At 44.9% G+C, this 13,794-nt stretch overlaps 1 long non-coding RNA gene across 1 annotated transcript; it reads right to left on the bottom strand.

The window, feature by feature from the left end:
* Nucleotides 1-2,596: 2,596 nt before the first annotated feature.
* LOC109145372 lies at nucleotides 2,597-12,529 on the bottom strand. Its single transcript, XR_005604319.1, has 4 exons — nucleotides 12,468-12,529; nucleotides 10,772-10,867; nucleotides 3,482-3,649; nucleotides 2,597-2,829 (listed from the first exon to the last, which is right to left on the bottom strand). It is a non-coding gene; the product is annotated as an uncharacterized LOC109145372 (long non-coding RNA).
* Between the last annotated feature and the right edge of the window lie 1,265 nt (nucleotides 12,530-13,794).

The following is a 13,794-nucleotide window of genomic DNA, read 5'->3' as shown; positions in this document are numbered from 1 at the left end:
ACAGGGGCTGAGCCACTGAGCGCTCACTCACACACTCCCTGCTGCTGAGCACCAGGCAGCATGTTTGAGGGACTCCTTCAGTGACTCCAAAGGCTTCCTCTGGCCAGGCTCCTGCCGAATTTTCCACTCAGGGCACTGTTATCTACAAGGTGTCATGCTTCCACAGCATGGTCCAAGCAAGGATCTCAAAGCTCTGTACAGATGGAAATTGAAATTAGCACCATCTCAACAGCGACCTTCCCAGCCCCAGCCTGGAGCCACAGTACCCCCCAGGTGCTCCCATAGCTCACCTCCCCTCTGCCTGGCTTCATTGTCCTAAGTTTATTGCTTTTGGTGTTCTGTTTGCCAGAGGAAGAGTGCCAGCATGACCATAAACTCTGTGTTCCCCTGTGGCAAGGCACCTCCACGTTCAAAGGAACTAAGTTGTGCTAATGTTTACAAGAAATATTCTAATTCCAGTGTGTGAAACCATCCTCTTGACAACATCCTTCTGTGGCCAAGCATTAAAATGTTTATTCAGACTGGACCAAGATCTATTTCAAGTCAAAACCCCACAGTCAGACATTCCTGCATTCTACAACAGCATTCCCTAAAGCTGACTGTGACAAAGCTGGCTGTTGCTGTCTGGGGGACAGAAAGATTCTCTCCTGCTCATGCATTGTCCCCTTGTTTCTGAAAAGTGTTGCACAGTCACAGTAAGTGATGGCTCACTAGGTAAGAAGCACTGCTCCTCTGCATGTGAATGAGTGCCCAGCACTTTCAGGAAACTATGACATGGGCAGTTCCCCTTTTTAATGCTCTTTGATGCCCAATAAAAATATATATGTCAAAATATGTGCACCAATTGCGTTCAGCTAAGCATTGGATTTACCTGCATATTCCCACCAATCTTCAACTGCAGGAAATTATCTCATGCAAGTTTTCTTCATTTCTAGTTTTGCTGTTTCTTAATGTGAAAAATCTAGTGTCTAATAAAATATAGCTGGGTGTTTTTCAGGTTTGGTTTGTTGGGGGTTTTTTTTAATCACATTATTAGATTTCTCCCAGAAAGTTTCTCCTTGTGATCTTATGGTATGGATAATCTTCAGGGTATTATGCATGTATCTTCCCAGATGAGTCTAGGAAATGTAATCAGGTGAACAAACAGAAGTATAATTACATATTCCTCCACCTTCTATATATGAGCATTTGATATGTGTATAAAAATACAAGGCTTGCATTGATAAATGCGATTTTCTGCAGAGAGACACTGTGGCAACAAATGTGTGTCCGTCTACCTGTGTATATTATACTTTCCTTTTCCAGAGTGTGGTATTACTAACTTGGAAAACTGAAAAATAAGAAGAAATGATCACACTTCCTTAAAAATTATGAGATTTTAAAACATCAATATATAGTGAATTCTCTGTCTTTCAGTCTTCAATCTTCAGGTTCTGCTCTAAGAGATACTTTCAAGCTTAAAAGAAAAGCATTGTTGAGATTCCTATATAATCAAACCAGGGCTTGAAAAGACACCATTTGTCATAAGCCACATACTGAATCTGTGAGAGCTGGCAGCAGTGACAGTATTACAATTAAGAATAACATTTTTTCCAGATAGGATAAACACCATTTGTCACTTTGGATGTTAAAATGGACTTATGACTATTTTCTTTTCTCATCCAGATGTAGATGATGTTACTTCATCTTCTGACAATGTATTATTAGACATCATTACATGAAATTTAAAGCCTCCTCTCTTTCAGCTCCCCTCCTTAATCCCCAATTTTGACACTATTTTCTTGATCACTGATACAGAAGCCATCTGAGTGCTTTATTACTGATTGGCTGTATCACTTCATACTCAAAATGTGCTATACCAGAAAAGGAAGACACAAAAAGGATGACAAAGAGCATGTGGGAATATATGAAGTTGTTAGTATCCATACAGCAAAAATCTGGTATTGGTTATGACAGTACATTTCAGAATTGCAGGTCTAGGGTCAGTATGACAGAGGTAAATTTGTAGCTAAATTGGATGCCTGGGTATCTTTTTGTTATGACAGTTGCACCCTTTACAGAAATGTCAATAAAGCTGTTAGCTATCCATTCCATATGTCAGCAAAGAGGAGAGGGATTTCTGTGACCACATCCAGGGATGCAGCTGGGAATGCTTACTGCAGCACTGCAGAGCAGAGGAAACGAGAAAAGATCCTGGCCAGGATTTCCAAATATTCCAAATGTAATATTCTGGTACACATCATCCAGGAAATCTGTGTGAGTGCTGGGAGTATAACAATTTTTAACACCTCTGAAAATCCTTCAGCCAAAAGAAGCATGCCACCAAGGGAAGCACAACTGCAGGGTGCTGGACGGACCATTGTTTTTCTCAACAAAGTTAAAAAGGGATTTTTAATGACCACAGATAATTAGCATCCAGGTAATGCCTCTTGCTGCTGAGATGTTGTCTTGGTTTGAAACAAATTAGGAGGAAACATCCCTCTAATAGAACGTAGGTTTCTGCAGCCCCACCCCCACCAGGTTCAGAAAGAAATTTCTTGGAGGAAAATGAAAAAAGCTGTTTATTTAACAAGCAGGGTGCATGCAGGCACAAAAAAGAATGAATAATGTTAAATAATAAAACCTCTTGCTGTGGAGAAGACCTGGTAGATTCAGAGTCCTTTCTGTAGGTGTGTCTCTGCTCTCTCCGGAGTTGGGTGTGGCGTGGGCCCTCCGGGCTGCGGTGTGGGGCCTCCTGGTGATGGGGTTCTGGACTGGAGCAAAGCTGAACAGTTCCCGGAGAAGAAGCCACAATCCCTGGAAAACTCCTTGCTTCAGCTAACAGGCTAGCTAAAAAGCAAAGAATTTTAACTCTCCATCTCTCTCTCCTGAGAAACAGAGCCGAAAGCTGGCTAAAAGCAGGAAGGTGCTCCCTTGGCTCTGCAGCGGTGAGAGCACAGGGGAGTCTGTGAGTTCTTGAACACAAATCACGCTGAAGAATTCACTCGGCTTCCCCCCCCCCCATTCTCTTGGACCCAGCTTAAAGAAACTCATGTCTGGGCAATAAGTAGATGTCATGTGTTAGCAAAGACACAGAGGAAAATCTGCCCAAAAATGGCCATCAGCACATCTTGTAGTTCTTATATATTCCTTTCTGAAATCTCTCTTGCTCTCATATGCCCAGCTGTGAGCCACAGGGTTATCTCCTTGAGGGATTTTGCCTCCTTGAGTGACTATCAGAGTTCTGCTTGCTGGTGTGCTCTGTTCCTGCCTGGGCTTTGGACACTGACAAGTCATAATCTTTCCAACTGTTTTTCTTTTATTGGTCTGTATTTTGATTTTTTTTCCCCAGACAATATGCTCCAAAGTGTTGAGAGGCAGCCTGGATGCAGATATTCAGGCCAGAAGCCTCTCTCCCTCACAAAGACAAAGAAAATGTAGATTCCTTTGCAGACTCATCACAAGAGACACACAGGTCCCCTCTGCCCATCCCTGTCCTCACCTTGGCAAGTGGTGGTGCCCATGTTTGGGGGAGAGAAGTGTGGCTGGGCTGTTCCCTTTGCCCTCCATTGAGGAGAATGTCCTTCCTGGGTCCTGAGTTGATGCCTGTGTTAGTCTGCACTCAATACTCCAGCGAAGAGCAGCACAACAATGAGCACCAACGATTCACCTTGTTCACCAAAAACAACTCATCAAAAAGGAATGGTAACTTAAAGGAAGACACTGCATTTACAGCTCTTGAGAGACAACACCCTACAGCTACCACTAGGAACAAAGCAATGACTTAAACAAAGTCACCACTTTTCGTGGTGTTTGGCACCTAACCAGCGTCAAACCACGACATGGGGGACAAAAGTTCCACATCCAAGAAGATGAGATGAAGCTTGTTAGAAACTGCAAAGTGACATAACCTAAAAAACTCAAGTAAGTGCTGAACAGCCTCAGCTTAACTCTGTGTATCGCAATAGTCTTTCCCCACATTGTTGTACATGATGCCTTCACCAAGGCCAGGTACGCTGTGATGGGCCATGAATGACACAGGTGCTGTGCCCCCAAGCTTCAGCCCATTGTTCAAGGCCTGGTTTCCTGCCCAATGGGCAGCCCCAGCCTTGCCCTCTGCTCCCACATGAGAAGCAGTGCACTGAGGCAAAGACTCCTGCTTTATCCCCCATATGGCATCCCAATTCTGGGGAGAATGAGGACCAGCCAGAAGATGGGCCCTTCACCCTCTTCTGTTCCTAAAATACCTTGTTTATAACCTTAACAGCCTGGACACTTGACATCTCCACTGTCTTTGATCGTCTGACATCTACTCTGTCTGCCTGCAGTTTCCAGCCTGGGAAGGATGGAAATTTCATGATAGTCCCCCTCCATTTAAGCACGTGCCTGCCTTAGGGTTGAGTCATCCCTGTTGAGATGATTTGCAAAGCAAAGTTGTCCCAACCTGAGCTCACTGTGCTCTGGGTGCTGCCTTGCCTGTCCTCCTGGGGCTGTGAAAAGAACACTCGCAGGCATCAGCTGGTTCACAATGCACAAGCTCAGAAGCATCAGAAAAAGTGTTTGACCTTTGTGTGTCAGGAGCCTTTTGAGCAGGAGAAAAAAGGAACTTGGCAAGCCTTTTGATGTGTCTCAGTGAGCAAGCAGCAACATCAAAAAGGACAGGAAAAGATTTAGAAAATCATACTTGTAATAGCTGAACACAAAACTGTCCAAAAGTGATGATTTTGATAGTTTCAGAGACAATTTGCCTTGTGTTGTGCCTGATTTGCTGTCTTTTCACATAATACAAAAACTTGAAAATAAGACACAGTCAAAATGTTCTGGAGCGGTAATGGCTGCTTCGTTTCCTGGGCTAACATCCTGCCTCAATTGCACTTTCTCCGTTCTACAGTCAAAGGTGGAAAGTGTCCATAGGCCTCAAGATGGAGATGATTTAGGCTGTATTATTTAGAGCTACTCTAAGTGAGGGGAGAGACAAGGAGATGAAAACAATCCTTCCCTTTTACCTTTCTGCTTGCCCTCCTACAGTGAAAAATCTCCCCTTCCAATGGGCTTTGCTATAACCCTGGTCTGGGAAGCTCAGGTGTTTAACCAACAAAGTCCAGCAAAGAAGAAACTATAACAAGGACTGTGACTAATTAAGATGTTATCTTGTGAGCACATTCAGATGAAAGTTCCTGGGAAGAGAATAAAAAATTGTAAGTAGCTGTAAAGTGGTTCTTTTCACCAACCTTAAAGCAGGGTACCACATAACAACTCACAGCTGTGCATATTTGATCCCCATCTAGCATCAGTTCATGCATTATTTACATCCTTATTACTGGCAGTGGAGTTGAACAGAAATGATGGGAATATCTGTTACACCTGATGGGAGACAAGCATTTTGCATAGCTCACACTTGTGGCTGAGCATGGCCCAGAAAGGCTGGGGCAGAGGAGGTAGGAAAGCAACTGAGCTCAGAGAAACTGGAACTCCTTAGAAATCAGATAAATGGGAAGAGGAAGCATATTTTGGATTGCGAGCAGACACTCAGTGGATGGGAGAAAGAAAGAAAACTTGCTCACTTTGCCTCTACCTAGAGCTGCAGCAAAGAGCAGTTGAAGTAAGGAGAGGCATAAGAATTAGCAATGCATGAAGCACCAGCATGCTTCAGAGAGTGAGCTGAAGTCCTTGTTAGTAGTGTCCTTTGACTGACACTTGATGCTAAAGGTAAGGGGTCAGGCAGGTTTCTTGGCCACTAACCCAGGCAGGGAACTGCTTCCTGGCTCGGAGATGTCTAATAAGGCACAAAGGGCCTTGACACTCCCTTAAAAGAGATGGTGAGGCACACCACACCCTGTGGTGATCAGGCAGTCTCCTGCCATCAGGAATCCCACGACTGCTGTCATGTAGCCCGGTTTTGGAGGTGACTGGTGACAGCTTTTATATGGATGACTGCTCATGGGGAAATGGATGGACACCACCAATTACACTTCCGCAGAGCACTCGACAGCAGGTGGCAGCTGAAAACTTTGCTTCCTTTTCAATGAGGTCTAGAACAAAACCATAAAAAGCTGTGTTTTCTATACCTGAAAACCATTTTGGCTCCTTCATACTGTCTCATAGGCACCCTGGAGCAGATTACTTCTGCTGTCTTTACATAAATGCTCCAAACTCCTTGCTGGACAGAAGGGACAACCTTTCAGACAGGCTGCCAGGCAGAATGGTTTGGCTCTACTGCTGCCTCATTGTTATTAGCAGAAGTGTATTCCAGGACCACATCCAACTGCAGGCAGAAGCAGGCAGGAAGCTAGCACACAACCTCCCATACGCCATCTGCCCTAAAAACTGGAATCCAACCCCAACCCAGCCCTTCAGGCAGTAACATGACTATACCCAGGTCAGCTGAAACCAAACTCTCTGCTTGAATAAGCAGACCTCCAAGGATGACTTTTCTGATGCACACTGTAGCACCATGCTGGATCATCACACATAAGATGAAATTAGCCTTTTTCCTGCCCTGAACGCCAAGTCAGAGCCAATTTTTCACAATTGGTCCACGTGGGTCATAAAACAGTAGCACAAGATTGCAAAATCTCTGTGTGCTGGCCTGGCTGCAGAGGAGGAACGTGAGGAAGAAGTCAGCAGCACGAGGCTCACGTCTGGTCAAGTTCCTGTATACATGAAGGGTTTAAACTCAAATGTTACCAGCTGCAGCCACCCAAGGCAGCCAAGGCTCAATGACAAGCAAAACTTCTGTGTATGAAGGTCACAGGAAGAAAAAAGGTCCAGAGCTGTACGAAAGGCCATGGTCCATTTGGAGGACCTCTGAGCAGTGGCCCCCTGGGGAGGCATAGCTGCCAGTGTGCATAATTGCCAAGAGGTTTACAGGGAAAACCCACAGCACAGCAGGACTCTTAATGTTGTCCAGATCAAAGCAGTTTTGTGGTTTAGAAAATGTGTCCTCAGAGGGAGGGAAAAAAATTAATGGCAACCTCTTCCAGGACAACGTAGTAGCGCCTACTTGGTACAAACACCTTGTGTGAGATTTGTATAACTCTCACAGACATCTGGAAAACTGCCAATGGGCATGAGAAAAGAGGGCACAGCAGCCCCAGCAGCCCCAGACCAAAGACAAGTTCATGTGCATGGACTAGGTTTGTAGGCTACACCACATTGCAGCCAGTTCAGCCTGCTTTCCCCTTCCAGGGCACCTGGACAATTTTGACTGGTCTTGCATGTTCTCTAGTGTTTCATGGTGGTTTGGGAAAATGTGAGGAGACATAGCTTCAGCTTTCCAGAAGCTTCCCTTGCAAGGCAGCCTTGCACAGGAGAGCTATAGAAAAACTCCTTATATACCAGCCCTCCCTCCCTTCCCAAGTTCTTCTATGCAGGGGTGAGGTGCAGATGCACCTCAGCATTTGCTGTTTGAAGACAATCCTGTACTTGAGACCTTTATTTAACTCACCTGATTTGGCCTTACTCTGGGGTAAGGGCAAATCACTCCATGCGACTGATGTAAGCAAGCAGTAGGACAAGCCTGGTGTGGGGGGAATATGTTTGTTAGCACATTCCATCCATCCAGTTATCCACAGATGCCTAACGAGACCCAGGAAGGCAGCCACAGGCCAGGCAGCTCAGACTTCATCTGTAATTGCTCTTGTGCAACAAGTTGCAATCATATGACAGCTACAAACTTTAAGACTATTGCCCCACCAGGAACATAAGCAGGAGGAGAGACCTCCCTGACACAAGTTTAATTCAGATCATCTCAGGAACCCTGTGTGCTATGAGAATCACAATTCATGGGCTAAATCCTGAAGGCCTTGCTCAGCACTTTTCTGGAATTGAAAAGCATTTGTGGAGGCTGTGCAGAAGCCCTTACCTGGCTAAATGCTTTGAGACCAGGAGCCCTGCTTTCCCTGAGCAGATATCTAGCACCACAAAAGCCTGGTTTGCTTTACAAAGCACAGAAAAGGGATTCTCTGACCTGAGGAATCCACAGTATAGGAGATGTCAATATGAGGGTGGGCAGTCTCTTAGTCTTGTAGTGGATTAATCTCCATTAACCTTTAGGTCTTTTAGATTTTGCCATATTTGAAACAAACAAACAAACAAAACAAGCAAACAAACAAACAATACCAATGTTGTGAATCCTTTTAGAAACCAAAGGTAGCAGGCCACTCTTGCATGTTTTCCAGTGAGACTGGACAAGAGCAGTGGCTGGGCAGCTTCAGAGGAATTCTTGCTTGTTCATAACGTTATGGCAGGTGCTGACTGGGGGTACATTTCTCAGCCCTACCAGGAAAATGGAGAGAGAGCTGGGAAAGAACAGGCATCTGAGTCCTTGCTTTGAAACAGGCAATTAAGTTCTACCTTGTGTAGCACTGTGTATGTTCTGGTAATGCCTGCTGAACCCAGTGAAGGCAAGGGGTCCTGTGGCATTGGGTACAGACACTCAGCCTATAGTAGGCTGGGGGCATTGTTTCTTACAGAACACAGCAAGAGGTCACACAGAAAGATGCCTCTCTCTTCAGTATTTACCGTTAGGGCTGAGGCTCTTTCAAGGATTCCCTGCCCTCCAATCTCTGACAGACTGAGGTCAAATGAGAACACAAATCTCATTGATAAGGTTGTAAAATATGCCATTTGAATGCCAGATACAATTAGAAATGAAGATAATAGTGATGTGATAGCATGTGGGGAGGAGATGCTGAATCAGTTGTAAAAATGGGCAATATGTTAAAGGAAGCAGCAGATCCCAAGCAGAGTGAAAAGGTTTTACACTGCACAGCAAAAGTAAAATCTGGATGACAGTGCAGGAAGCTTTACTATGAGCACACCAGTCACTGTGGGAGGGTTTGGAATATCTTCAGGGAAATCACCCTCTTATGACACCCAAATGGTTTTGGGATAACTTCCAGAGATACCTGTGATTTCACTACATTAATGTGTTGCATTAGATTCCCTGGTACACTGATTTTCAGCCTGGACATCTATCTAGCTGAACTGTCTCTAGGTGATGGTGGTGTGTGCCCTTAAAGAAATTAGTTCTTTAACACTGTTTGTGCAGCACCAGGGATATAGCAAAGAGAGGGAATCCCCACACACACCCCATTATCAGGATCACAAGGACAACTTCCCTATTCCTTATTTGCATCAGCTGCTGTGGCATATATGCTCCAGGTCACGCAGGAATGGCCGTACAACTCCCACCACTCAGACTACAACCCCACGCATATTTGCACAAGAAAAGGCTGGAGACTGAGGTGGAGACGGAAGGAAAAGGCTGGGTAGAGTACTGCACTGCTCTAGCAATGAGAGTTGATGAAAGGCAGGACAGGTGTCACAGTGCCCTTTCAGCCACCCCAAAGCACCTCAGCAGAACTGAGAGGTGATGTGGTCCAGGTGAAGAGGACCTTGCCTGTACCTCAGAAGAAGGCAAGGCACAGGGAAGAGCTCTTGCTTTCCTGGCTCGTGGTTTCTTGTTTATGCTATTTCTGAGATAGTGACCCCATATGAAGCTTCAGACACAGAAAACAGGCCACTTCACCCTAATCTCAGCCTCCTTTATTGCCTCGTGTTCCAGTTTGTTAGTACGGAAAAGTTGGAGCCAGCAGACCCTGGCAGCTCAGCCCGACACACCCCTGGGCCCTTTGCATACTGTGGCCATCCACGGGTACACCATGCCCAGGGCACTCTCTTAGAGTGCTCTGCCTTTCCCTTCCCAGCCACACAAGCACCCTCCTTATCCCCAGCATACCTCTGCATCTCCACCGAGTCAGAGCTCCCATCTTGGCCGAGCTTAAGGAAAAGCAGCAGAGAAAGCAAATGCTCCACACCCGTGAGAGGGTGTTTCTGTGTAAGTAGTACTGGCACACACACAGCCCTGGCACAAATGGACCCAGCTGTAACTTTCACACAACAAAACTCCAGACAAGCCTAAGCTGATGGTGGGAGCTGAGGCCACCAGGGAGGAGGTTTCTGGCCACCAACCCCAGAAATTTGGGTTAAGCTTTCATATCAACAAATCTTCCCTTTATATTTAAAACTCCCTCTTGTCTTTCTGCTTTCATACTCTACACCAAACATGCTTTACCTACTGGTGGCTTACTGATAGTGAATCAGATGGAATAACCATTTTTCTTGCACTATCACAAAGCCCCATTTTGGGGTAACTGCATGTGTGGAATTTTCCAGGTGGTTGTGATAAGCAGCCCATGTGAACAGAAAAATAAACAGTATGGCTTTTAGATGCTACTCAAATTGCCCTGGATTGTTTCCGCAACACCTGCACAGGCCCTTAACCAAAGCCTCTGGCTGCCTCCAAGTGAAATGGGGCATTTGATGCTATCACGACAACCAGATGCTGAGCAGAGAATTTAGAAAGTGTCAGCAAACAATACTGGAGTTGTTGGGATATTTAAAAGTGTCTCGAGCAACTAGAGTACATAAAAGGGAATAGCAATTAATTCACAGTGGTCCACACCATTGATCTAACACACAAATGGGAGGAGCAGGTGACTAAATGTCATGCTTCTGGCTTGTACCTGAAACCCAGGTAACAGATTTCCACTTCCTTATCAGACATGGTAGAAAAAAATGTGTAGTGATGTACCGCAGTGGCTGTGGAGTCAGATAACTCCAATAAGAGGGGTTGTTTTCTCTAAACCATAGAAAAATGAAGAGTATAGAAGAAAAGTCCAGTTTCAAGTCAGTTGCTTCCCTCCTATTGTTTTCTTGAATATATTTTAATTTTCACATTTAGCTGAATTATTTCTAATTAGTGGTATGTTATATAAATCCCTCTTACCTGAAATCAGATTTTTACAGATTCTTCCATCCACTCCTGCTCTTCTTAAAGCCAACAGAAGTTTTGTTGATAGGAGAACTAGTTCCAGTGCAGATCCTGGTCATGAGAACCAGTGTACAGGCATCAGAAAGGTGAAGGCATGTACATGGGATAACTGTGTACCTCCCTCCACACATGTCTTTTAGCAAAAGGCACAGAAAGGGCATATTTAGAGGGCAGTCCCATGTCTGGGCTCAGCAGGGATGCTGTGCTTGCTGTATGAACCAAATGCCCTCAGATGATGCATTGTGCAGCAATATATATGTCCAGGCTAGAGAAAAGGGCTAGAAAGGGCTTCTGGGATGATCAAGCTGAGCTCTTGACTGCCACAAACACGGAATCTTAATTCCCAGTATGAATTTTCAGACAGGACAAGAGGGGATAGTCTCACTTTCCCCTTGCACCCCTGCCCCATGACACTGCATACCACATGGTGGCCAGGCTGTCCAGTCCCCCTGCCCTGTGTGTGTGAGCTGGTTTCTCACTGTGCATCTGCTTCTCAGAGCCCCTGAGGTTATCATGTGCCCCTGAAAAGCCTTTGAATTGCCTGGCAGTCTTGTTCCCAGCCTTAAGCATTGAGCTGTACGAGGAAAGAAGGCCATACACCTTATTGCTCCTGCAGCTACACTTGTCGGTCTTGGTCTGGCCCTTGACCCCTTCCAAAACTCTTCAGTTGCCATTTTCCTAGAGTGGACTCCCCACTTCACATCTTTCACAGCCTGCCCCATGCCAAGGACTCCGTCCTCCCTCATCTCCTCTCTGCCACACATCCGAGCCTTCCAGTCCTTCGCATCCCTGGTTGCTCACATGGTCACCTGCACACTCCTTCCCCAGAAATCCTCTGCACTTTCAGTCTTCTGCCTTCCCCCTCCCTGGTGAGCATTTGGCTGCAACGCCAGCTCTGTGGCCCACAGGTGATCCAAAAGAGGCAAAAAGAGAGCAATCCCTGTGACACTGATACCTACATCTCCCTCTCTTTGCTTGTTCAGTCACATGGGACTGAAAAGTACCAGAAAGGTGCAGGCATGGGATATCATTCAGATACAGCTTACATCTATTTTGTGAATTACAAGCAGGAAAACTTATGGGGTGGTTGTGGGCAGCTCCCAAAAACAGCCTCAGTGTTTTTCTTCAGCCGGTGCTGCACCTCAGGTAGTCCTTCAAGGCTGGAGCTGAGGCAGCACGCAGCAGCTTGGAGACTGCTCTGTCTGTGGACATGAATTCAAAGGTCACAAGAAAAGCAGAGGCTCTTGGAGTCATGCACAAATTCTGGCTGTGCCAGATGAGCCGGGAACACCATGCACAGAGCAGACACTAGAGCCACATAGCCCATGGGAAAAAAATCAGCCCAAAGGCTTGAAAGGAGACAAATTTCTTACAAACCACACTTTTTCTGCAATACCAACAAATTGTGCTCACGAAATCTACCTCTTCTTTTAGAAAAATTCACCTGACATGCTCCTTCTCGTGAGAAATGTTTCCAAGCCCAAAGTGAGTGCAAACAGATGCAAGTATGTCAGAGGCTGTGAAAAGCTGGAGAATCTTTATGGGAAATGGCAGCCCCAAAGAAATACACCCAAGATTGACTTTGAAACTTAATGATGGTAAGGAATGGTGTCAAAGGGGATGACTTTCATGAAATATCCAGACAGCTCACCTGTTCTGTAGCTCTCAGTGCTGCTGCTACCTTCCCAAAGGCCGATGCTCCTGATTCTCCCTGCCTGGCTACCAAAACCTCCACTGCTCGTCTCAGGATATAGCCTGGGATTTTTTTTTTAATCATTCTGTAGTGCAATGACAATGTAATATTTAAGAGGAGTATGAAATTAAATGTGGTCTCAAAGTAGGTCTCTTCGTGAGTGCTGAACAAGGTGCATTATTCATTTTCATATTTAATTCATTCCAAAACTCCATTTGTGGATCCTGTTGATGTGTGCTGACCTGAAGCAGCACAGAATCAGTGTTTCTCACCACAGAATATATGGGGACCCACACCACATCTTGGAGAGCTCTCTTCTACTTCTTGGGTATCTTGAACATAAAACACAGAAGTTCATATCTGGATTCAGATGGCTCAGTGGCTTGGGCTGTTGTCTGCAGTTAAAGGTGGCTTGGTGCTCTGTGGGCTCATTTTTCAGAACTGCTGAGCATCAAACTCGGCTTCAGGAGCTAAGCTTTGAAATTATAAGTATTATTTGGTGATGAATACTGTGAAAAAATAGGTATATCTCAAATCACGTCCCCCAAGTTTTTTAATTTTTCACTTTAATCGATCTCAGTTTTGCCAAATCAAAACTACCTTGCCTTAGTCTAGCTCAGTTTGCCATTAGCTATGGACATCACCCCTACAGAAGAGTGGAAACAACCATTTATTTCCAGTAGCAGTGTTTGAACAGCATGCAGCAACTAGGATGCAAATTCACCTGTGGAACAGTCAGGGGAAAACCAATTTTGCCTCACTGCTCAGTAAGTTAGAACCGCACATTTCAAACACTGAATGAGGTGATGAAAAAGCTAAAACCAGAATATATGATCAGGTAATTAGCAGTATGCAAAGGGACTGAATTAAAGTGGCAAAGGACTCCCTGGTCCTGGTCTTTCCAATCTCTGTCTGCTTGACTTTGCAGCCTTAATGTTCTCTGAACACAGATTTTGAATTATAAATTAATATTGTGTGTGATTCTGTGATTTATATTACAGGATTACCCTCATTTCCCCCTCAAGACAAGATGCACCAGTTCAGGCATAGCATCTGATCCACAAAGCCTACTGCCTAAGGAGACTAGTATAGGAGGAAGGGAATAAAGGAGAAATAAAGCTTAAACACATATGGTTGTGTGTATATATATGCACACACACATACACAAGAGTGCATCTCTATATTTAAGTTACATATGTACTGATTTAAATACTCAGCATTTTTAATAAATGTATATGCATAGAGTGCTTGAAAAACTATATGTGTATGTATATATATGTGCAAA

This window comes from Corvus cornix, chromosome 2 (assembly GCF_000738735.6).
Source record: "Corvus cornix cornix isolate S_Up_H32 chromosome 2, ASM73873v5, whole genome shotgun sequence".
NCBI classification, from domain to species: domain Eukaryota; kingdom Metazoa; phylum Chordata; class Aves; order Passeriformes; family Corvidae; genus Corvus; species Corvus cornix.
This window is presented reverse-complemented; position numbering and strand designations above follow the sequence as displayed.